This window comes from Chiroxiphia lanceolata, chromosome 3 (assembly GCF_009829145.1).
Source record: "Chiroxiphia lanceolata isolate bChiLan1 chromosome 3, bChiLan1.pri, whole genome shotgun sequence".
NCBI lineage: Eukaryota > Metazoa > Chordata > Aves > Passeriformes > Pipridae > Chiroxiphia > Chiroxiphia lanceolata.
The window spans coordinates 3,771,850-3,796,869 of NC_045639.1; the positions used below are offsets into that span (position 1 = coordinate 3,771,850).

A 25,020-nucleotide genomic window follows, 5' to 3' on the forward strand; every position below is an offset into this window, starting at 1 on the left:
ACCTTTCGTTAGACTTTTGACTTGCTCGGGGGTCTAGTAAAGCACAGCAGCAAAACAAAACCAAGACAACGACAGGAAAGAGAAGCAGAGAAAATAATGGAAAAAATTCTTTCAGACTAAACCCATACCCTGGGAAAAGACCGCAGAGATATATAAGGATGTATCTTTGACACGCCACGGGCAACAAATAGTTACTTTCATGAGAACAAAGCAGATGTGAAGTTGTCAAACCACAGATACTATCGCAGCATATTTGCTCCCCTGGGCTCGGTCACTGAGCCGCTCTGATCACGCTCAGCTCTTCAGGCTGTCTGTGCATGCACCGAGGTTTTGTCAGCATCAGGCATCCCTAAAGGCACAAACTTGAGAGCTCATGAAGCCTTTCAGGGCTTTCCATCACCTGAGGGCACAGAAAGACCTTTAATCACCCCAACCAGACCCATCTGGGACCAGTTCCAGGAGTCCTAAGTTAAGCCAGGGCTAGGTGGGTGTTTGATCCTCACCTGAGTCCAGGCTCATCCCTCCATGTGGAGCAGCTCTGCTTTTGCTGCTCCTTGGCCCTGTCTTGACTCAATGGCTTTTTAGATCTTCCTAGAACAGTTTGGTAAGCTACCTGCTTGTTATTATTTTTTAAATACAGGTACCTATGCAGGTGAGCAATTAACTTTGGATGGAAAAAGCTATGGAATAATATAAAATTCAGGTTTGGGTTGCTTTCAGTAGTTGGCAAAGCAATTAGAGGAACTTTAGAGGTTGTTCTTGGGCCAGAATATTCTGGTGTGTGCTATTCCTGGCTACATGAGCTTTTACTTTTACTTTTAGTGGCTGCTTTTACACCCTAGCCCTCACTTATGGGGTTAGAATTCAAAACTAAGAAGCTTTTCCTGGTGTTCTATTCAGCCTAAGCAGAGACATGATGCAGAGCTCTTTTCTTGGTAGGCCTCTCTGTGTCTGTTATGATTTTACCTGAACTTAGGAAAAAAAGCAGCTCAGTATTGAACTCCAGGTAGCGTTGGGGTCACTTCAGCTCGTGGATGCCTCTGTTTTCCAAATTCCTGTTCTTATCCAACCTGCCTTACTTAGATTCTCCTCACATCCTCCACGTAGAAGATGTAATACTTCCTCCTCCTCCTCCCTGAGCAGCTTTTTCTGCTCAGGCCGCATCAAAAGCGGATCTAGACCAGACCCACAGGGGGGTGGGGAACAGCAGCAACTTGTTGCAAGAGCTGCATTTCCCCCAAGTCTCTTTAGACACTTCTTCACGTCAGCTTTTCCAAGTAATTACTCGTGAGAGTGCCCCGAGTTTGGAGGGCAGAAGGTGAGCTCTGAGCGGAGCCTTTGAGGTGAAATTCTCGGGGAGAATTTGTGCTATTTGGTGGTGTGGTTTCTGAAATCTGCCTTTGGGACACGTGAGGCAGGCAAATGATGATTGCTGTTGTGCTAAATAAAAGTATTTTTCACTTGCTGTAGGCGAAGAAGTAACGGGTGTATCTGTATATCCCTGCAATTAGTGACAAACAAATCAATCAATGCAAACCCTGGCAGGAGCACCAGGCAGCACTGACAAAGCTGTTGAGAAAAGCTGATCTGCACCACAGGGGATCTTAAAAATATGCTCTCTGATAAATGTCCAAAGTGAGAGGTGGCAACACTTTATCTTTTGGTATCCCTTGGCTGTGCTGCTGGTGGATGAAGTCAGTAGCCATGGTCCAAATAGCTGAAGCTTTGGGAAAATTCAGCTCCCAGTCTAAGTCCTGTAAGTGGTACTTGGGTTAAGAGGAACAATAAATAACCCCCTCAGCCTTACTCTTGGTTCAGGAGAGTTCAGGCTGCTGTTGCAGATCTGAGCTGGGATTTGAGGTTGATGTGTCAGGGTGTCCCTCAGTGCAGAGCAGACAGCACTGACCCGTCACGAGTCAAGCTCTCCAGGAGTGTCTCTGTACCCACCCTCTGGGTGCTGGCACTTCTGGGGGGTTCAAAGTCAGCTGCTGTCTGTGTCTCTCATGCTTGAAAACCACCCCAGGATGAAACACTGCTCGGCCCAGTGCAGAGCTGAGTCATTAACAGTGCTCCCAAAACCCCCTTCCACGGCAGGAACTGAAGGGTGAGAGGGAGGAGTCTTGTTACCGACCAAGACTGAGGAGGAAAATGCCTGAAAGGGCCCCCAACACTGTGTGTGTTGCCCAGACAGCTGACTGGTGACTCAGGGCTCTCTCATGCTGCTTTCAGCTGAAGCAACAAATCCCTGCAAAGCTTTATTTGCAAATAAAGCTGCTTTTTCATGACTAAGGATGAACTCATCCTGCCATTCAGCCTTTTACCTTCCTTCAGTCCAGTGGTTGCAAAAAAATGGTGGTTTGGACTGTCTTTCAGGCTCTTAAAAAATAATCAGTGGTTTGGTTGTCAAATGTTAGGTGGTGGTTCAGGAATTCTTGGTTTTGCCTTTTCTGTGCTCCCGTCGAGTCAGGGCTGCAAGGAGGTGATACCAAGTGAACGTTGGCTAATTTTGAAACTTTTGCTTTTAAATATGTGCATGGTTAATTAAAGGAAATACATTTTCCTTCTCCACCCTTAAGAGTCCAAACACCTGCTGTGAGGTTGTAAAAGTTCTGGGTAAAAAGCTGTTATGCCTGGCTGTGTACATAAAAGTCAGAGGTTACAAGATGCAGCAGTATCTCAAATGTTGGCTGGTGGATTTGGGCTGCACTCCTCTTGTGTTGTGTTCCTTGTAGATCCCAAGGTGCTGGATCTGATGGGGGTCCCTTGCACTTGTGTTTTTAGCTGTAGGAACGAGTGAAGGAAAAGTCCCAAAGGCAAATGTGGGATTTGGTGCTATGGCTTCCAAAATTGGAGTATGATAGACTGGGTTCAAAATAATTGTGGGATTGCGTGCTGTTATTGTAGCTGTTTTCTTTAGGATACTGTTTCTCAGCTGGAGGGACATTCTGAGATATTATCTGAAGCTGGCTCGGGGCTATTTGGATGGGAGCTTTTAAGATAAACAGCCTCACCTTTGTTTGACCTCTTCAGTTTAAAACTGTTCATATTAATACTCCCCTAAATCATTCCTCACCCTTTTCAGACACTTTAAATATTACAGCTGTACTCACAAGGTCTAAATGAAACCGAAAGTTATGTGTCTGTGCAGATGAACCCACGACAGTCTTTTGCCCTGAGGAGACTGGACCTGAAATAAGAGGGGGGGAAACCTGTCAGGGAAAAAGTTACTGCAACAATTCCGGCTCGATTAAACACGTGAGGCTACATTAGAGGGTCTCAGGTGAGAGATCTTCCCAGCTCCGTGCAGCAACAGCAGGCAGCACTGGCTCTGAGTTATGCAATTCATCAGCAGACTTGTCTTCTAAGTGATACTTCTGTTGTGCAACTCTCCTGAATGAATAATCCCTGCTGAAAGCAGTGCGAATGTTGTGTTGTAAACTTGGTTTTTCCATCCAAATGCACAATTTTTTTTTTCTTTTTAATGCCAGACCCAGCCTTTTAAAAATAGAAGCTTTAAACAAGACTCTCCCGTGTCTATCCCGGCACCTAAATCAGTGTCAGCCTTTTCCAAAGGGCTGAGCAGCACCTGGAGTTCCCCACAAGGCTTGTGACTGACCTGGGAAAGCTGTAGCGTAATTAACACGCTGAAAAATCATGTTGCAGGTTCATGTGCCTGAGGGCAGGGTTTTTTCTTGTTTGTTTGTTTGTTTGTTTGTTTTTAATTTAATTTAATTTTATTTTATTTTTTCTTTTTTTCTTCCCCACCCTTTCCAGTCTGTGTCTGGATTACCAACTCTTACTATTTTATTTTTACCCTCATGTTAATTCGTGTTTCTCAGAGCTTCATCTCTGAAAGCCAAGCTGGACTTAGAGAACAGCGAAGAAAACTTGACATTAGTCAAGTCAGGTGTGTTCTGAACCCATTAGCAAATATTGTATTGATTATTTAAAAACTCATTCAAGGGAAGAAAAAACCCCACAAGGGCACAACTCTTTAAAAACTGGAAAAGTTTTCAAGACTTGAAGTATTTCTTTAGAAATGAGTCATCTCTGAAGATGCCTAAACCAGCAATTGTTATGATGGTGTTATCTGCATCTCTCTTGTTTTCTGGCCCTGACCCAAAGTTGGGTTTCTTGCCTGTGCTTGCTGAAGGGCCAGTTATTAGTTTATTCCCCGTGACAGAATAAAACTCTGATTTCATTGTAAGACCAGGGGAGCATTGGTTACTTGAATTTCCACAAGCTGAGAGCTACAATATGATGCTTAACTGCATTATTCAAACTTGGCCCGTGTTTATTTTTGCTTTGCTGTCACAGCTGAGCTGTCAAAGCTAAAACTCCCTGATGACAAACTTCCCCCTGTCCCGACACACTGCACACAAACCTCCCTCACTCTGTGCCAGCCCAAACTCAGCCTTTTCTCTCTGTTACCTGTCACTGAATCACATCCTGTGATTCAGGGAGGGCCAAATGTCCCAGCTCAGGGGCTGGCAACAATTGACCCCACGGGCCTTTCCAGAGGGCCAGGCATCAGCTGGCACTGCCCTGTGCTGCTGGTAGGACACGGGGTAACCGTGGCTTGGCTGCAGTGACACTTGCACATCCCGAGGTGTTCACATCTCCTCAGGGTGGCGGCTGTTGCTGTAGCAGCCGTGACATCTGTTGCTGTAGCATCTCCAAAGCAACACAGCGGCGACGACAACAAATGACAACAACGCGGAGCAGCAGCGCAGGAAAAACAACTGTGCAAGAGGCCCGAGAAGCTCCTCTATCACGTGAGGAACTTTCGAAGCCCATGACAACCGTGCCCGTGCGTGACCAGCAGGTGCCACTGCAGCCCCAGGAACAGGGACCGGCGTGGCCGCGGCTGGAACTGCGGCACAGGGACATCTGGTGGCCTTCTCGGTCCTGCTCAGCTCGTGAGAGCGTGTGCCACGACACGAGGGGTGTACGGGGTCCACATGGGGTAAAACCGCCCCACAGACACATCTGCAGGGTGAACTCTCAGGGCAGAGAACTCTCTTCCTCTTCAGGACTCTCTGGAAAGTTTGTTTTTCCTGCCTGAGTCTCCTGCTCGCCCTTATGGTGGAAGTGAATCCCTCGTGGTCTTTCTGCCCCCACATCAAGGTGTGTAACTTGTATTTTTCTCCCAGATTACTGTTGTTTTAGGCCCAGCAAGCACTGGAGGTTTCTGCCACCACGGGTGTGCGTGGCATCATGTTCCAGGTTTGATAAACACTGGCTACTGCACGCTCATGGAATAGTGTGAGGGACCTGTATTGGCCTTTCTTGGGTGTAAAGATGGTATCTGGGAGAAAAGATCTTCCATTGAAATATTATGTCATAAAAAAACAGGTCATGATATTTTTTATATACTTTTATTTATTTATTTATTTATTTTAAAGAAAAGCAAGTAGTGGCAGCCGTACAATTTCTTCTATAGTTTTAACTGTTATAGAGGTATATAAATATATACTTTTAGTCCAGGTGACTGAAGTCTGTCTGAAGCATTATCTACTTAAAAAGTATCTCTTGTTACTCATACAAAACCTATCCCCATCAGAGGCCTTAAATTGCTGGGAAAAGACTCTGGGATTAGAACCAGTGCAGCTGGACTGGACAGGGGGCAGTTAGTGCTGTTTAAGGTGTTCCTTTGTACTTTGGCCTGGTGTGAACTCTTTGCTGGACCTTCATGGATCAAACCATGAGTGACTTTTACCTTGGCTGACACTGGAAAGGTGGGTTGTTGTTTGGGCTCAGCAGCTCAAGCAAGGAAGGCCCCTCATGGCAGGTTGTCCAGAGAGGTTGTGGATGCCCCGTCCCTGGAAGTGTTCAAGGCCAGGTTGGATGAGGTTTTGAGCAACCTGGGACAGTGGAAGGTGTCCCTGCCCATGGCAGGGGGTTGGAATGAGATGAGCTTTAAGGTCCCTTCCAACCCAAACCTTTCTGTGACTGTGTGGTGATTTGATACAGGCACCTCCCATCCTAACCAATATACTCCCTTCTGAAGCAGTTAGTCCCCATTAGCAAGCCTTGAAGATCTCAAGTCATGACCTGCACGTTCCCAAAAATTAATTCCACCCCAATGTTTTGGCTTCAGCAAAGTAGTTCTGTGTAGTGTAGTTATTTTGTCACTTTTTATTTGTGATTTTAAGCCCTTTGATGCAGGCAAGTCATATTGTCAGTCTTTACTGTGCAGCTGAAAGGAAGGGAGACACACCTCGATGAAGCGGAGGGTGAGATTCATGAGTGACTGCATGAATAGAAGAAAGAAATAAAAATTCAGAACATCTGAAGAATGGATCAGAAATTGTGGTAGTCTTTCAAGGGTTTGATTAAACTGGAGTCAGGATCTTCTTTCCTTTCCAAAAGCAAGCACGTGAGTGCATTTACCAAGGGAAGAGTAATGCAGTTTAAATGGAGCTTCTTTTTTTATAGGTGGATCTTGAAAAAACCCTGTCTTTGTGGGTTCTTCTAAACTGATTACACTAATGTGGCTGTTCCTGTAATTTAATTATCTCTACACTCAATGAGAACAAGTTAATTAAAAGTCTCTTCTTTTGTTGTCCAAAATTTATTAGATTTTCCTACGTGGAACTTCATGGCTTTTGTTTGCTCCCCTTGTCACGGGCTGGTTTTGTTCAGCACAGCTGTGCTTCCTATTGCATAACAACTCAGTATAGCTGCCTTTATAGCTCTTCCCTTGTACAGAATTACCTCCAGGGATTTGCAAATGTAGGTCAGCAGTGTAAAAACACAAGTCCTACTCCTTTATTCAGGTTTGTTCCCAAGTGGGAAATCGGTTTTGCCTCCCTGCCTTCAGCAGGTTGGATTGCAGGGGCTTTGATGCTGGAAGTGCAGGGAAACTGCTGGGCTTCCAAGCGTGGTCCTGGTGGCCTGGGTTGGGAAATTGGGTTTTGTTTATAAGCAGAAAGGTTTTTATTTTAGAAAGCCCTTGGGAGATGAGCTTAACCTTGGGCTACAGTAATGTCGGGACTGAGCAGGGCTGGGCACAGTTTGGGTTTGGGTTGGTGAGAGCCAGTCCTTGGGAGCTACCTGACTCAGGGCTGACACCCTTCCTCCTGGGTACAGATGCCACAGCACCTTGGTGGGAGGTGCTGTGTGCTCCCTGAGTCAGTAAATCCAAGGCACTGGATTTTTCCTGGTCATTAAGGATCACTTGGCTCCCTTGGTCAGAGCGTGGCTCTCCTGACTAACCCTGACTCCAGCGAGCTCCCTCCTGGGCACTTCCCTCTCTGCAGTCCAGGTTCCTCCTGTGCTCTGCTTTCCTGCTAAAGTGCTGCAGATCCATGACTTTGGTCCAGGATAGCTGGTCCTTCTTGGAGCAGAACCTTCTTGGGGAGATCCATGTATTTTTTACATGGAGAACTTTGAGCTTTGCAGGTTCCCTGGGACCTGCTCAGCCTTGTGAGTGCACTAAATGTATCTCCTTGTGTATCTGTTTCCCAGAGCGACTTCCTCGTGTCCCAGTGAATGCCAGGGAGTTCCTGCCAGGAGAGGAGTGAAACATTTCCATTATAACTGGCAGGAGGGCCCCGTGCCAAGGCCAGTGTGACCTGAGGATGTTGCAGCACCTCTGGGCTAGAATGTTATTTATTTAAAGCAAAGGTTTTAAACTTGACTGGAGACGTTGGCCCTCAGGTCACACTCTGGAGCAGGGAGCTCTCCTTTCTGACCTTTACAGACCTGCAGGAATTTCCTGATTTTAGGAATTGCAGGCTCTGAATTGATGAGGATGTAAGAGGGAAAAGTCAGAAATCGAAAATGGGCAGTTGTGCTCCCAGAGCCCTGCACAGCTTTTTATATCCAGATCTGCTATAACTTCCCATCTTGGTGTCTTTGGGAGGTGTCTTTTCCAGCAAGTTTCATGTGTTAATCAAGGAGATTTGAAACAAGAATCTCTCATGCATTTTGTGTTATACTCTGCCAGCTCTGACTTATGTTTGACCTGGAATTTTTTTGGGAATACCCAAGTGTGAAGGAAATATCTGTTCTTTAGAGACAGGTAGAGAGGAAGGCTCCACTTCTAGATGAATATTCCATAATCTTTACAAATATCTTATTTGTAAAGAAGATTGTATATTGATAATATGGTTTTTAAGTTACTTTTCCCAGAGGCCCAGTTCTGTGTTTATAGAAATTTTGGCTTCTTGAGTGGATGGTCCGTTTTGTCTGGTGTATCAGACAAGGGGCTCCATTGGGTTTCCAGCACAGAGATAAATGGGAGCTCTTGTTTTAAATCTATTATTCCAAGTTTAATTCCAAAAGAGAAATCTGAGCTGCAAAGGAAGTGCCTACAGGGAAAATGTAAACCGTAGAGCTTTAGCAATCTTAATTCTTCCCTGGAATTTCTCTGGAAATTAAGGTGACTGTCATTCCAACGTTTGAAATCTTTCAGGGTATTGTGATCATTCATGTTATTCAGTGACCATCCAGAACATGCTTAATCAGAGCTTTTAGAGGTTCCATGACATTTCTAGGATGAGATGGGAGCAGTTAATAAGCCTTTGGCAGCAACAGGAGTCTTGTCTTAACCCACTTCCTAATTCAATACCCGGAAAGCTCCTCCAAGCTCTCGGATTCAGCGTTGCTTTTAAGTGGGTACCTGCAGTAACATTTGTAGCTCTGACGCTGATTCCATGCTGTGCTTGTCCTGCCCTCCCTTTAAGGGCCTGATCCAAACCCAATTTGGAAATAAGTGGGAAGTCTTCCATTGATGATGTGCTCTGGAGCAGATCCTGGAAGGAGCTGCAGAGGAAGCGAAAACGCAGTGGTGGGTCATGTGTCTTGTGTCTGCAGGGCTGGGGAGCTGATGTCATGTTTATTAGAAGCCAAGATCAGAGTTCACAGGCTCAGGAAATGTCTGCAGAGTTTAGGAATGGTTTGTAACTCCTACCCCAATGACAGGTTTATTTGGCACTTTTTGATAAGTGGCCTGTTTGAAATTTCCTCTCCAAGTAAGCAATTTGTAATTCCCACTTGAAAGGGCTACTGTGGGGGATGGTGCTGGGGCCATATTTGAAACCCATTTATGGTTACTAACATCCTGGCATCTGTCATCCAGGAGTCCTGGGCCCTTATTGTTTTGATCTGTCCAAAATGACTTCTTTATATAGAAACTGGAAGGCTCTCTTTGTGTCCCGAGTGCCAATAAAAATATTTACGGTCCCTTAAAACATATAAATAGAATTGGTGACTAAGCTGAAGGATCATTAGAAATAGTTCCACTGTTTTCCTATAATGGAGTTTGCTCTCTTGTTTCGGTCACCCCGTCTCATTCAACCTTACAGTGTGTTTTACTCTGTTCTTCACCAAAATACTACCACTGTGACCCTCAAAACCTGCCAAATCTGAGCCCTGATTCCCAACCCTCATATCCCAAGCCTGGCTTCTGCTTCCTTAAGCCCCAGTGCAGTTGTTTTGCAGGTGTTGAGGTTTTTCCCACTGATGGCTTCTATTGGCTCCTGAAAAAAGCTGGAAGAACTCTGGTTGTAGTGGTGGTGTAGCTGCAGTACTTAAGGGGTGTCAAATGCTTGAAGTGCTTAAAGAATTGGGATTGTTCAGCCTGGAACAGGGAAGGCTTTGGGATGACCTAATTGGGACCTTCAAGTACCTGAAGGGAGCCCACAAGAAATATGGGGAGAGACCTTTTACAAGGGCCTGGAGTGACAGGACAGGGGGAATGGCTTCAGACAGAAAGAGTAGGTTTGGATTAGATATCAGGAAAAGGGTCTTCCCTGTGAGGGTGGTGATGCCCTGGCACAGGTTGCCCAGAGAAGTTGTGGCTGCCCCATCCCTGGAAGTGTCCAAGGCCAGGTTGGATGGGGCTCTGAGCAACCTGGGCTAGTGGGAGATGTCCCTGCCCATGGCAGGGGATGGCACTGGATAATATTTCAGGTCCCTTCCAACCCAAACCCTTCTGTGATTCTGCATTCAGGAAACAAAGCTTATTGGGAGAGGTAGCAGCTTTTCTTAAACTGGCTTGGGTGTTTGGAAAGAGCAAACAAATAGAACTCAAGGGAGCTGATAAAGTGAATTTGAGCCCAAAAGTTTGGGCTGTCTTTCTAAATATGTTGGATAATAACCCTGTGAGTTTCAAGAGAATTATCAAGCTCTGCTGATGGGAAAGACACGTCATTGTGTGCTTTTAGGGTTGTAATTAGATCCTAGAACTAACTAGAATTCTAACAATGCTTATTTTTTATGATAATTGGGATTTATGAGCTTTTTTATCATTGTTCAACTACCCCTCTGAGGCAAAGAAGGAGCATAAGGAACACAGGACAAGTGCCTGCCAAGGGTGAAAATGGTGAGTTTATCTGTGGCTGATCTTTTTCCTGTCTTCAGAACTTTCTGGTGCATCAGACCTAAACTTGGGGTTCAACTACGCTGGTTTTTATTTTGAGAATTAGAACAGGTTTAGGGAAGTGTCACCAAAACATAAGCTGTTGAGTTGTTTTCAGAGTTCCTGGGACAGCCAGGTCAGGTAAGGACCTGTAGACCTTTCTTAGAACTGGAATACTCTATTCTTTAGTACATGTGCAACCCTTGGAAATAAATCCCAGACCCCCATATCCTTTGTGTGCTCTTGAAAGCCCCTCAGCTCCTTTTTGGGGTAAGGTCTGGGTGGCCAAACAATGCCTTCACTGGTCTGATGCTTTTAAAATCTAAATAGTTGGAAGAGGCCTGATTTGCTTGGAGACACCCTGAGGACAAGCAGTGAGGTTGAGAGGAGGATCTGGATCCCATTCCATGCTGCTGCCCTGTTCTCTGGGGCTTGGACTCACAGAGCCTGGTCTGGAATCATATTCAGATTTCTGTCTTGTCATTAAAGGTTTATACATCGAATATGCCTGAACTGTGTCCTCATCCAAGGTAAACCAGACAAGATTATCCAAATGGCACTTTATCCTCGTGCTGATTTTGGCCCGTTCTGGGCTTCCCGTTCAGACCATTCCCTGACCCGTCGGTGATGTCCCGGGATCCCGGGGAAGGCGCTGCAGTTCAGCGTTACAAGTTGAGTCTGGTTCCTGCCAGCAGAGGACACCGTTGTTCCATAAATTTCTTTAAGAGCCTGTCTTTTGGGATGTGCTGTGGCTCTTCAACCTGATGTTTTATCGAGTTTTGATGTACTCGGACAATTTGTTACTCTTACAAAGCCTATTTCTGTTAAAGAGTGTAAACTTCTGAGACCTTAGAAGACAAATTGCAGCTGAATTATCACCCAGGTCCTGGAAGCAGAGAGCTTTTTGTTGTGCCAGTTCTCAGCCAGGAAAACACTGAAATTAAGGAGGGATTTAAAACTGGGGGCTTTGAGAAAAGTGATTTTGTGAGTGCCTTGTGTGAGGGTGAATCTTGAGGGCTGCAGTGGGCTGATGCTCAATGTCCAGTCAAGTGTCTTCTGCAGGAGGTGGGCCCCAAAATTTAGAGGAGCCTTGGAGGGCACAAATATCTTGTTTGCCAAAACCAATCCGAAAAATTCCACCCACCTCTGTGGGCAAAAATACAAATTTAGCAATTTTTTATTTTACCTGAGATTTCACCTCAGTTTTGCAAAATTATTTACTGAATAAAAGTAACGTGAAAGCTTTATAAATGCTTCTAATGTTCACTGTAGTAGAAAATCCATTAATTCACTGTTAAGCTTTAAAGTTTAGGGGTGAGGGAAGGTTTAAACTGGTTTTAGTTTAGTGTTTTCTGACTTCTGAGACTGTGTTGAGCCAACAGGGAGGATTCAGCTTTTTGGTAGCAACACAATGAACATACTCTTTGTCCTGCTTCTCCTTCAGCAATTCCAGTGCCCACCATCACCCATGACTTGGAATGGAAATGGCTTTGGGTTCTGATTTCAGTTGTTATTTGAGTCAGAAAACCTAAGTTTCTCTGTTGTGGTGCCTTTTTGTTGTTGTTATTATTTGCTTGGAACCTGAGTGTTGGAGATAGGTCTTTAAGCAGAAAAATATGAGGCTAAAAAGAAAAAAAACCCTAAATCTCCTTTCACAGGGAAAAGCAAATCACAGGCTTACAAGGAAAGACGTGATGAGCTTTATCTTTGCAGCTTCCCTTTCCCAAACCCTCCCTGCAGAAGTTCAAGAGGTCTGCAAAACCTCAGGTTCCACAAAATATGACCATCCCTAATGATAAGGTTTAAGTATTAATATTGCATAGAGCAGTGGGAATTGTGAGGAGGAAGGACTTCTCCTTTGGCTGAACACCCCCTTTTCAACAAAAATAGCAAAATTGAAACCTGTATTAGGAAATGTGAAAGTCCCAGGAGTCTCAGTGTCCTCTGAAGTAATTTCTTCCACTTCTAGGTAGCCAGCTTCCTATTTATCCAGCAACACTGTCCCATCTGTGGGAGAGAGAATTCCAGGCTGGTCTCTGTGGCCTCCTCAGCTGAACCTCAGGGAAAAAGCAACGTGTTCCCTGGCACTGCTTTGTCAGGTTTGGTTTAACACTTGCACAAACCTGGCGGTGGCCAAGGAAGAAAAAGGGCAGTCAGGAATACCAAACCCCAAAGAGTTGACAGCTGTGCTGGTTTTAGGGTGGAAGCTACTGGCTTTGGGACCTTTGGAACAGGTGGCAGGGCTGGCGTGGCACCTCTCCCGTGGGCAGAACCCCAGTTAAAGCCAGTAGGTCTCAGGTGATCAGGGACAGGCTTTGAGAGGCTGAAATGGGTGTTATAGTTCAGTGACTGAGAAGAATTAAAACTCCTAAGATTGATTTACTGAATTAATTTTATGTCACAGAGACGGGGTTGTCTCCTCCCTTGCATGGTGAAGAAGGGAGAAGGCAAGAAGTTTTTGAAATCCCAGTGTCCTCGAGCTTTCCTGGTTGAGAGGCCAAAAGCACAGAATGGCTCTTGCTTCCAGGAGTTGATGTGTTGTCCCTGTTCCCTGGAAAGGGATAGGAGGCACCTTGGTACCTGATGGTGCTTAAGGGACTGGTTTATATATGACCAGTGGGCACTTAACCCTTGACTGAGCAAACACCAACTCCATCACATTTTGGATGTATAAAACCAGCTGGAATGGGTATGGTAGAGGAAAAGGATTTGTTCCTTCCCCATTCCTAAAGCTGAGTCTTTACTCCAAGGTAGTGACCTATAATTTAAACACTCATTTGCTTAATAATTTTATTTAGCTTTGTCTTGCAGGTCAGTCCAGTCTCTTTCTGTGTGAGGCTCACAGTCCTGGTCCCTCTGTCCTACCCTCCCACCTCCCTGCTGACAACACGGACATTTTAAACACCTCAACTTTCCTTTGCATTCCCAGGCTGCTCCTACTTCCAGCCATCCACATCTGGCAGTTGTTAGTGACAATCTGTGGCACCCCAGACCTCTGGCCATCCACAAAACCAGTCCTGAGCTGTGCCTCTGTCCCCTTGTGTGCCTTGGCTTGTAGGACACATCCCTCAGGATCTGAGCTGGTGGATCCACATCCAGAAAGCACAAAGTCCTCTTCTTTTGTCTTCAACTGGTTTTTATTTGAGGTATGAGATAAATCAGATGCCAAATGGAAATTTAAGAATAACATTTTCGATGGTTTTGAATTCTTTCTCATAAATTAGTTCTTATAAGTTAGAATTTTTGAAGCTGGGTCCTTCAAATGGCAGAAGGAAAAGCTTTGAGTGGGGCCTGACCCAAGTGACTTGTTTTCAGAGTGAAGGACAATTTGTAGCTCCCCCCCAGCTCAGTGGAGGGTTTGGAGGGCTCAGAGCTGGTGAGAATTGGGCTGGGTTTTGTCTCCAGTCCATCCAAGGCTTTTAAGCATGTGTTTAACTTTAATCCTGTGAGTGATGCTGTGTGATGGCCAGGTATAAGTTAAGAAGGTACTGCTTGAGTTTTTCAGATGAGTCTATCCCTGGGCTATGCACAGGTGACATTTTGTGCTCCTGTGCAACCATTGTGCCTCAGAGGATCCAATTTTGGAGCTAATTGCTCGTGCAGACAAGTACCTCCTGCACATACATGTGCAAAGGTAAGACAGACAGAGATGGCTCTGTGCAAATTTGGGATCTTCAGCTGAAAATCAGCCCCTTCGTGTGAACTGGTTGCAACTCCATCTCTAGTCTTGCTAAACTTCAGCCTTCTGGAACAGCCTTTTGTGCTGTGATTTGTCTTTCCTTTTTTATTTATACCACCAGGTATAACATATTTGCTCCTGCTCTTTCCTGCAGCACAGCAGAATTGTTTTGGTGCTAGTGCATATGTGCAGCTAGAACTGGATGTATAACGTGGATGTGTGTGTGTATGTGTCAGGTTTTGGAAAATTATTGGAAGCAGCTGTGGGTGGAAGAGAAACAAAGCCGTGGCTCTGTGAGCCAAACAATTAACATAGGAGTGGAACACTGTAGTTACATCAGTCTTCCTTTAAAAAGCCTGAATTTCTCCCTTATTCCCAAAAGTCCATTATTAATTCTCCTGGCATGTAACACAGCAAAATGACTGCGTTTATGAACTTGACTACTTCTTTTAACAAGTTCCAATAACTGCTTCCTAAACCTTGTGTTTTTATATCAATTACATACAGTAAGCATTGAGATCAACCAAAGAGAACTGCTGAGGCCAAGAAGGGTTATTTATGTGAAATGGGGATTGCCAACTGCCAAAAGTAAAATGTGGATATAATTTTATAACACCATTTTATAATTAAAGTCATAAGTGAGGTTTCCTGCTATTGTTTAAAAATGTGTCACTGTAAATTTAAATCAAGGATGAAGGCACAGAAGGGGCTACTAAAGAACATATCAATACAACAAAGATGGTACGGGGAACATGTCTGTTGCAAAAGGAAAACATGTGCTAACAATTTCAGTGAAATAATTATATTTATTGCATATAGATTCTGTTTTAGGAACTATAACCACTTAGGAACTGTTTTCATTCATGTCAGATTGAGGTTAATTTGTTGTTACTGTATGTCTATAGATAGATTTTACTGTCAGAGAAATTTAATATGTTGGTTTTATGATAAGACAGCCTTCTAGCCAGACTAGATTTTTTTTTTTTTAAAGGCCAAGAAATCTAGAAAAAGTTAATAATTTTGCCTAATATTTATGTGTCCGCAGCATTTTTGAGTTAACATTGAAAGAAAAGAAAATAGAGAAAATAAATCAAGAAGAAAATAAAGAAAACAAACCCATGTCAAGTAAGTTCCCAGATTCAGAAAAACCATTTAAGCACACATTTAATTTCAACAATATTGGTGGGATGTTGATTTTAACAGGAGTTAAGCTCATGCCTAAGGACTTCTGTAGGATTATTTTATCAGTTGTGGCCTGAGGCTGAAGAAGAAACACCTTCAAATTGTCCAAGTGCACGGGAGCAATGACAGCCCTTGGTTTTCATTTACTCGCTGTCTCAAGACATAACTTTGCTCCTCAACTGCCAAAGCTCTTCCGAAGGTTTCGGGGTCGATGGGTGGTTGACAAAAGCTCCCCCTTTTCCCAGCAAGCCGTGGTTTGACTCACACCTTCCATCCCCAAGAGTTAATCCCTAGGACATTCCCGGCTTTGGTAAGTCACGTTGGTGGGATGGGTGGGTAATTTCCAAGGGATCATTCCATCCCGGGCCGGGCTAATGGAGCCCACGTGTTCCCCAGCAGCGGCACCGGGGGGACGTTAATCAGCGCCCGGCGCTGCTGCCAGACACGGCTCCAATGGCAACCCGGGGATAGAGGGGGCTAATAACATGCAACAGATATCATTTGTCACACGTGCCATCGGTGAGTTCCTTGGAAAACACATCCTGGGGAAGGAGCTGATGGTAACGCAGCGTTGAAGTCCTGAAGCTCCCAGAGGAAAGAAATGCCGGAGCCCGGCGGATCCTCATGATCCCACTGCCTCCTGCGCGTGCGTTGTTGTCATACAGACTCTAACTAGAGGACCAGGGATTATTTCTCCAGCAACACAGTATTTTTTCCAAATGGGAAAAATCTTGGAAGCTGCACTGTGCGGGAATTCTACCTAGAATTCATGCCTAGAAAATCTCAGCCAAAATGGCTCTTTAAGTTGTTCCTGACTCTTGAAGTTAGAGGTGCTGCAATGGAAGCAGCTGTATAACCAGAGCATAAGGGGTCACCTTAGCCACTGGGATAATTAAGGCTGAAAAACATTCTCATCAGTGACACTAATTCTGTCTTAATTCATCACTCATTTGAGGCAGAAAGAATTCTTTAAAGTCTGATTTCCCACTCCCTGTCCCTAGAGGGCAAGGGGAAGAAGTGGTGTGAGGAAAAAATTGTGAGGGAAGGAGAAATGAAATGGGATGTCAGGTAGCAGGAGGAGCAAGAGGAGATGCTGGGGGCTGGGAGCCATACCTGTAATCAAGTAAATAATCAGCCTAAACCTCCCTGACAGGGTCTAGAAGTCTGTGAGAGTTGCTTTTACAGTCTCTCCGAGTTACTGTTACTTAACTTTGAAACATCTTTTTGACCTCTCAACTGGATTTCTTTTGTTTTTAAAATTTAGCCCTTGACTCTTGCCCTGTCCTTGGGGGAAGGAGAGAACAAATAATTGACTTCTCCCCACCCTTTCCCTCTCCCTGCTCTCTAAATCTGATTTTTTTAAGCCAGTTCTCTTGTACTTTGTTCTGTTCCATGTATCAAGGTATTTCCTAGTGTCTTTTTTTGTCTTAGGGATTATGCTGTGCTCTATATACTGAGCTAAATGTCCCTGAACTGTTCCCTAACTTCTAAAAATCAGCTTTCTGGTCTCCTGAATTTCCATACATGTTTTCAGTGAGCACTCCACAGATAACCAGGAATGGCTCAGAGTCCTGCATTTGTCTTCCTGAGTGCTCTGGAGTTATCATGTGTGGCTGATCTGGGTATATTTAACTATTCCAAATATTTTTTAACATTTTTTTTTCCATAGTCTGAACTGTGCACTTACTCCATCACTATTAGCTCAGCTTTGAGTATCTGATCTCAATTAACCTCCTGTAAAAGCTGAAGCAGGAAAGGCCATGTTTAAGCCTTCTAGATGTTATCAATAATCAGGAAAAGCATCACAGGTGCCCTCTCCTGTTAAGCAGTTTACTATCAACAGCCAGAGAAGGCAAACATGGAAATGTCTTGGAGCATTTAAGAGCAAAAGACTCTGCTACTGGGAGGGGGTTTATGCTGCCAGAAAGCTCAAATATTTGTGGATTGCTCCATGTGAGAGCAGACGACTGAGCTGAAATCGCAGCCTCCTGCCTTTAGCAGCAGCAGGAAGCATTTTGTTGTGCTGCTTCCCTGGGTGCTCTCTAATGACAGAGGAACTGCCCATTTCTGTCTGGTGAGATTCAGCCAGAATCCTTGGGAGCTGGACAGGAATGAGGCTGGACAGAGCTGCTCAGCATGGTTTGCATTACACACTTGCTGCAGATACTGCCTTGAGGAGAGCATGCACACGGAATGTTTTGTCCTAATTGACTCCAGTCTGTGTCACTCAGAGGTTTCCAATCCTTGTCCTCCCAGTTGACATGTTAAAAAGAACACAAAGCTTCTCTCTTTGTGCATCTTTTCTTATACAGATTCCCAAGGATCCAGACAAACAAGACCATGCAGATGACAATGTTTAAACTGAACTAAAAGGGGGAGTGTAAGGTCAGCCCACAGCTGGGTAGTGAAGAGGACCTGGAATTTGGTGGATCTGTGGCTTGTATAACCCAAAGGATAAATGTAATTGCTGCAAATCTGTATTTGCAGCCCAGGCAGCTGTGACTGGGTATGAGACCTTCAGCAGGTCTGCTGCTAAACAGGCCTCTCCAGACTCTGCTGGAGAGGGAACTCTCCAGAATTAGAAACAAAAATGATTTTCTTGCGTTGCTCAGAGGTCACTGCTGACACATTTTCTGGATTTCCAAATGAGCAGAAGACCATTGTCACTCTGCTTGTGCTTAACATCCCTCTGGGATGGGGCACAGGCATAACCCAAACCTGACTTCAAAGTGGTCAAGCCCCCAGCCTCACTCCAAATGAATGTGTTGGCCAGTTATATGTTTTGACAGCACTGGTGAGGAACACTGGGAATTTTACACCTCCTTGGTGAGGTACAGGAAGGATTTGGGTTCCCCATCCTTGCTACAGCAAAGCACCAGGGAGTCTTTAAAGCTTCTATGACTTTAAAACTTCTTTCCATGACTTCCATGAGGTAGGAAGTCTTACTTGCTTGGGAAAGGAGGAGACAGAGCGCAGAGAAACTAGTTGGAGTAGAAACAGTGTGGCAGAGCAAAACACTGATCCTGGATTTCAGCAGCTCAGTTGTTTTCTGTAGCTTTTAATCTTTCTTTAGAAAGTGACCTTAAAAGCTGCTTCAGGAGCATTCCAGAGGATACATGGCAGTTTGGAGTGTCTCTCCTTGTCCAGAAATTGTATCCTGGATCCAAGTACATCATTGCCAGTATTGATAAATCAGCATTTTACAGTAAAACCCTGTCTAAAAAGAAAAAACCCACTAGTTCCTGTTTGCTACAGGAGATCAGTGTTCTCTGAAAGCTCTTCCCTGGCTTCCTGACTGACCCTTGGAGCTCTGGCCTACAAGCTGGTGAATAACTCCTTGTCCCCTGGGCCTGCTGGATATTCTAATCCAGTTGTCACAGCTTTCCTCAACAGCTTGTACAACTCTCCCCTGGGTCTTGTGAGACTGGTGGCAAAATTGTGAGGTGATGCAGAGCTGGAATTAAGGAAAGCTTTCCCAAAAAGCTCCTCGGAAACTTGCCTGGTTTCATGGTTCATCAGAAACCTTAAACTCCTGCCATGCCTGTTGAAAGATTGGCTTAAGTCAATGAAGCCTTTGGAGTGAACCCCATCAGGCAAAATTGGTGGTTCCACTGAGAATCCAGAATGTTACCAGTTTCAAACAGCTTTTGCTCAGAGTTCTCTTTGATTCATTTGGAGCTGACACAGTAGAGCTGTGGAGCAACATGAGACAAAATACTACAAAGCAAAACCACAGAGTTTTGTGGAGTTATCATTAGAGCTGTGTTGAAAACTAGAGGGTTTTTTTTCAAAGGAGCAGGGAAATACGACACTAAGGTCTGCAAAATTGCCTTGCTGTGATTGCCACAGCAAGGAGCTCAAACCCTGCAAACTTCACCAACTGCTTAGTCTCATCAGAGAACTCAGGCTATCCTTTATTCCATTGCTCCATGTACAACCTCCCAGTGAAAGCCCTCCTTGCTGGACCCTGAGTTAGGAAATCCTCGATGGAGTAGTCCTTGTCTTGCAAGGCTGAGTGGGCACAGGAGAGATTTCCAAGTCAACTTGAGGGAGCTTTGTTACCCAAACGTTATTGAAAGTCATTTGTAATTGGAAAATCTTGGTTGCAGGAGTCTGATAACATCCAATAGATAAAAATGAGAGTGGACTGAGAAAACAGGGGATCAAAATGGACTTCAGCTGCAACAGACCTCCTCAGGCATTTGCTTTGGGTTCTCCCTTCCAAGCCGTGCCTGCAGTGCTCCCAGTGCTGTAATTTTATTTTAGTCACAGTATTCTGAAGGTTTTTCATGGATCTGATGCTGGTAGTTCGGTGTTATTTTGAGTTTACTGTTTTAATGCCCATGTGGGCCCCCTGAGCAGCTTGTCTAACCAGATGCCCAGAGTGAACCACTGCTGAAGATTCCCAAGATGCTTGTGCTGCTCTTTCCCTTGGGAGCAGCCAGTGGAGAGCTTTCATCAAACCAGAGGTGGCTGATGATGGAGGAATGCTGGGATGTGAGAGGACTGAATTACAACACCTGTAATACTGGAGTGGCCTTTTCAAATGGGTGCAATACTGGCTTTGGCTTTATTTTTCCTTCTCCAGAAGAAAATTTTCTGTGGAGAAAGCTGATTTTTTCAGCTCTCTGCACCCCAACAGACATATTTGGAAAGCTGTTTTGCTCTGGGAGTGATTCTTACCCACGGGATGGTGACGGTTTGCTTCAGTTTGCTTCCTTTTCTCCCAGAATTCTCTGGTGTCACCCCTCTCCTTCAGTGCTCGATATCACCAGAACACAGCCCTCAAATCCGTATGAAATGAACCCAATTTCCCCTGAGATGTTAACGTGCTGCACTGATTTCAGCTTAATCAAAACAGATGTTTCCCAAATGCATCGAGCAGGATGTAGAAAATTTGGCTTTTTAATGCAGATTCAAAGGCAAATTCCTCACAACCACCACGGAAACCAGGGCTGTTTGCTGAGCACTGTGGGTCCGGGCTGGGCTTTTTAACTGCCACTTGCTGCTTCTGCACACTCTTGTCTCCTCCTGCAGACTTATTTAGAGCTTAGTTACACCCAGGCTCTAAAGAGAGTTGGCCAAACCTTGATCTTGGGGACATAATTAATAGAATCTTGCCAATTCCTTAATTAGATGCAGGATCGGTTCCTTTGTAGGAGCAAAACGCTTTTACATATATTTTGTCTTCTCTTTTGGAATCCGTGCTCTTAAATTCGTGCATTTTGCACAAAAGAATTTTGCACATAGGGAATTAAACTGAGGAGTTTGTGTCTGTATTTGCAGGTTCTTTGAATCTGTGTTTGATCAGACCCATTTGTACAAATAAGAACCAAAAAAGAGTTGCCTCATTGTCTGCTTCAAACACTGAGGTAAAAGAAAGACCCACATCTGTTTCTGCGGGTACCTGTCGTTGAAGGAGGTGAATAAATCCAGTTTATGCAATAAAGTTTTAGTTGGGATTAGTTAGTCTGAATCCTTCTCTTAAGGGCTCTCCTATGTGTACTGAGGGATCAGGTAAAGCAGGGTTTAAGTGGAAGAAAAAGTCTTGGTGCTTCAGTGTGTATTACACCTGGTCTGCAGTTTTGCTTTTTCGTTGATATTTATTGCAATTTAATGATTCTGACGTGACCTGATGGAGTAGAATTTGATCTCCATCAGCATTTTTAAAAAAGAAACATTTTTAAAACAGGGAAAACTGAGAAGCTTGGGACTTCTGGTTTCAAGAATGGAGTCTCCACAACCTCTTTGGACAACCTATCCCGGTGTTTGATTGTTCTCACAACAAAAAAACCGATGCTTTTCCTATGGTCAGATGAAGTTTCCTTTGTTTCAGTTTGTGCCTTTTGCCTCTTGTGCTGTCACAGGGCTCCAGTGGGAAGACTCTGGCTCCCTCTTCATTCTCTCCCAACAGATATTTATTTATACCACGTGAGAAGATCTCCCTGACCCCTCTCTTTTCCAGGCTGAACAGTCCAGTTCTCTCCCTGTCTCTCCTCAAACGAAAGATGCTCCAGTCCCTTCATCATATTTGTGTCACTTCATTGGACTCCCAGCAGCAAACCTGGGGGGTTTCTGTGTGCTGGGGAGCCCAGAACTGGGTGGAAATGTTCCTGAGGATTCTTCTGTACTGTTTCCCTTCCATTGCAGTGAAGTTCTCTTGTCCCAAGTCTTCTTCCAATATTCCTCACTTTTTGTTCAAAGCTGCATTGCTTTGGGACACCATTAAAAGCTTGGCACTGCTGAGCAGGCTTTTCCTTTTTTTCCCTACGGGCCAAATTGTAGGAGTTTTTGGAAGAACAGACCATGAAATGTGATATATTTTTCTATAGCTGTATTCTACAAAAAAACGTTGCTCTAAGTGGTGTGACAGTATTCAACATTTATTAGGATCTGTGAGGAATTTCTCTTAGCCACGATAAATGGGCAAAACTACTCAGGGAATCTCTTTGGTTTGTGGAGAAGGACTTTGGCATTTGGCACAGGAGGGATTCAGGTCAGGTTTTTATACAGATGCAGTGTAATCAAATCTACCTCATGAGTGGCCCTGGTGCTGCCTCTCCCAGGTACTGATGTCAGGGCACTTTCTCACTTAAATCCTTCTGGAGCTGCGGACTGAAGCGTCCCAAGAGCTGGATGTAGGAACTTTGTCCAGCCCTGCCATAAATGGGAAGTGATGTTCCAGAGCATTACCCTGTGCACTGCACTTCTTGACTGCCCATTCCTGCTTGAGTGATAGGACAGTTTAGGCTGGGAGGGATCTCTGGAGGTCGTCTGGTCCAACCTTTAACCTCATCTCTGTGGAGGAAGGAAAATCACTTGTTTAAACTTCCAGGGATAACCACTTGCAGTTGTTTAGCTCCATGTGCCTCCAGGCACCCACATTTAAATGTTTAATGTGCACACTTGCTGTATCAGTTCCTTAATGGCAAATTAAGGACTAAATGAATGGATTCCAAACCAAACACAAACCAGACCAGACACACATCCAACCAAGCATCTCCAATGCCTGGATAATCCAGACCACATTTATGAATAAATGGATATGTTCTCTTTGGTGATTTTGATAATACGTTGTACTGAGTAGCAAATTCTAATTAGGGCTCTTTGATACTCTGTAGCTGGGGGAGAAAACAACCTTCCCCTGGCGTTTCTGCATGTTTTGTTTTCCGGTTGGGAACTCAGAATCCCAAAGGAGCATCTGTTTTCTTTGTGGAATCATCTACGTTTTGTGAATTTGCGGTTGGGAAAACTGAAATGTAGTCAAGGAATAGTCTCGTATTTAACTGGGCAGTTCCATATAAGCACAAACTGGTTTTATTTTTGGATTTCTTAGTATTTTTTTTTAATAAATTCTGTGAACCTGGTGAAGTTTTATACAGTACTGACTGACCAGCAAACTGGAGGCCAGGAAATTCTTCTCTGTCTTGTGTAGCAGGGAGGCTTATCATTACATTAAAAGGTTAAATTGTGAAAAGAAATAAATTCAAGGATTTAAAAAAACCATACAAGCCACTCTTTTTTACAAGGTGCCTTTAGTATGTCTTTTGGAGTATCTTTGGAATTTATTGCTGCTGATCTGTGGTGAAGTTTAGGAGGTATTAAGACTCCAAATCAACTTTCCTATTTGTGTGCGAAAAAAGGATACTCAGGATGATCTAAATAAAAATTAAGTGCTTTTTGAAGGTCCATCACGCTTCCTGCTCTGGGCTGCAAAGCTCCCAGGCAGGATTGGCTCTTCCATCATTGTCTGTGGCACTGACCTTGCACCTTCTGGTGAGGAATCTGGGCTGGGTCATGGTCAGGTCTGGGTGACTCTCTGAGCTCGGGGCTACTCCCGGGTGTCACTTTTTGTCTCCGTATTTGCTGTGAAACCCAAAATCACAGCCCAGAGTGAAGCAGTAGGTGGCACTGCAGCCTCTCTGTTCCTTGGGTAACTTTCCACAGTAATTCCCCCTTGCCAGCTCGCCCCGAACAAGCATCCGTGTTTCCAAAAATAACAAGGCTGTTTCCAAGTTTTCTTGAAATATATGCGGGGCTGGTTAGTCATTCAGAATCACTCCTTTGCAAACACTGGGGATATTTCACATCAGAGCAGCACGTCAGAAACGGGAGTTTTGCAGGAATTCCCAATATTGTGGAAAGGAGTCCCTGAAATGGTTCTTTCTGGCAGGAGGGTGGTGATCTACCTACGTCAGGGGCTGAGCTGCTGCAGGTTCCCTGCTCTGCTCCCTGAGCCCTTCCTGGGGTTACAGCCTGTGGGAATGTTTGTCCAGGGGGAGAGGATGGGGACAGGATTGTTGGGACACTGCTCCTGTTGTCCAGAGGTTCCTGGGTCAGCTGGAGTTGTCTTGCTCCCTTCTGCGCAGCCAACCCTTCATAAATGAGGAGAGATGGAAGGAATGGCTGCTGATTCTGTGTGTCAAATGAAAACTGGGCCCTCGAGCTCTCACACCATTTCTGCCATTTTGATCTGCCTTTGTTTTGTTTTACCAGAAGTGCAAGGTTTGATTACACAACAGGTACCTAAGCCAGGACAAATGTATTGATAAACAAGTGAAAAAACTTCCACAGGTTCTTCAGAGCGAATGATGTGGAGGACAGGGAGCAGGATAGGCCAGGCTGGGTAGGGCACTGAGCAGCCTGGTCTTGTGGAATGTGTCTCTGCCCATGGCAGGGGGTTGGAACCAAATGATCTCTAAGGTCCCTTCCAACCCACCCCATTCTGTGATTCTGTATCATTCTTTACTCTCCATCTGAGGGCTTGGTGTGGGACTGGCCTGAAGTGCCTCAGCTCGAAGCAATACAAAGTTCACTAATCAACAGAGAGGCTTTAAAGGTATTTTGGAGTAATTATCCCTTTTTCCCAGAGCTTGTGAGGATTGCTGGCTGCATCTAAGGATGCTACACAGCCTCCAGTGCCAGGTGTCCTGAGCACCTCCTGCTTGTCTGTACTGCCTTCCCTGGCACCAGGCTGTGGGCAGGAGGTCGGTATTAGAGGGGTCTCATCCCTATGGGGCTGAAACAGTGACTGGAGCCACGTTCTGCTTGTGTCAGAGGACAAACTTGAACTGAGGTTGCTGCACATTCTTGCCCTGCCTACCCCAGTGCCTTTGCTCAGGTCCTGCAGACTGGAGCACTTCCTGTGCTGAAAACTTCTGTGCAAACATGTCGTGGGTCGGGTTTCCTGCTACTGAGATCTGTCTGCTGGAGCCTCCTCCGTGACAAGTTTACACTAAATCTTCCCATGGCTTTGAACTTTGTCCTCTCCTCCTCTCTCCCTTCTCCTCCAACCTGTCCCATCTGCCCATCCTGTCTTGACTCTTGCATCACAAACCCCGTGTTCCATCTGTTTTCCAGGGAAGTATAAAGCACCTGCTTTTGGCAGGTGATTAAAAGCAAGTGGTAATAAAGGAATTAATGGGACATGGGAATATGCAAAGAGGGCTCTGAGCTACTCACTACCTGAAGTGATATAAATAAAAACGTGGACTATTTTAGCTGCCTGCACTGCTGCAAATGTGATTGCCATTTTTAATTTGATTTTCCAGCCAACTCTTGTTCGTGAAGGCATGGGCTGTTTTCCTTTGCTGTCCAAGAACTCATGGTGTGAAGGAAGAACAATAAATAAAGATGGGAGCAGCCCAGGAAAACTGCAGCCTAAGATGGAGCAAATGTGCATGGTTTTCTTTTTTCTTTTTTTTCCTGCTGAAAAAGCAAGTATTTGATTATGTTTCTCTTTGTTTAGACTCTGTATTGAGAGATCAGCCTAAGAAAGCCTGAATCGATTAGA

At 44.7% G+C, this 25,020-nt stretch overlaps 1 protein-coding gene across 4 annotated transcripts in view; it reads left to right on the forward strand.

Moving 5' to 3' along the window:
• Window positions 1-25,020, forward strand: part of BMP2 (bone morphogenetic protein 2) — a 221,942-nt gene that overhangs the window by 37,924 nt on the left and 158,998 nt on the right. Inside the window, exon 1 of one of the 4 annotated variants that reach the window (XM_032681643.1) lies at window positions 4,839-4,919. The exons of 2 other annotated variants lie outside the window; for them this stretch is intronic. The gene's annotated coding sequence lies outside the window, so the exon portion shown is untranslated. Of the gene's footprint in view, window positions 1-4,838; window positions 4,920-15,136; window positions 15,171-25,020 lie in introns of those variants that run through there. One more of the 4 variants, XM_032681642.1, reaches the window with a different exon arrangement.